We start from the raw sequence: 540 nt of genomic DNA, 5'->3' as shown, positions 1-540 counted from the left end.
CTTTTTTACTCACAATTTCTACAGTGTCCCAACTTTTTCTGATTTGGGGTTGTAGAATATTTTAATATGTAAATTCATCCACACTACTTTTTTGTATTAGTAAATTAGTAAATTAACACACCATTATATTAATAAATGTTGTTAAATGTATTGATCATTGTTAGTTAAGATTAGCTACAGTAATTCTATTTACACTTAATTATTGAAAGACACAATAAAATAATAGGAATACATTATTGTAAGGGTGTTATTTATTAATATTTAATAATATTTCAGCCACTGAGGGCCAAGCCTCCCACAGTCTATTACAACTTTGTACTGAATATTCAGATTAGAGGAACATGGTCATTTATATACGATAATTTGTCTTTAATTGAAATTATTACAATATTGTTTAAAATACATAGTCTTCTTAACTTGTGGCTGTATAGTGTATTTTTTCTCTATGCATGTGAATGCTGTTTTGCACCATTTGCACATTTCCATAATGTTACAATAAATTACACAGGTGGATAATATTAGAATCTAACATTTTTTAAA

The sequence above is a fragment of the Misgurnus anguillicaudatus genome, chromosome 3 (genome assembly GCF_027580225.2).
Source record: "Misgurnus anguillicaudatus chromosome 3, ASM2758022v2, whole genome shotgun sequence".
In the NCBI taxonomy this organism is placed as follows: Eukaryota; Metazoa; Chordata; class Actinopteri; order Cypriniformes; family Cobitidae; genus Misgurnus; species Misgurnus anguillicaudatus.
This window is presented reverse-complemented; position numbering follows the sequence as displayed.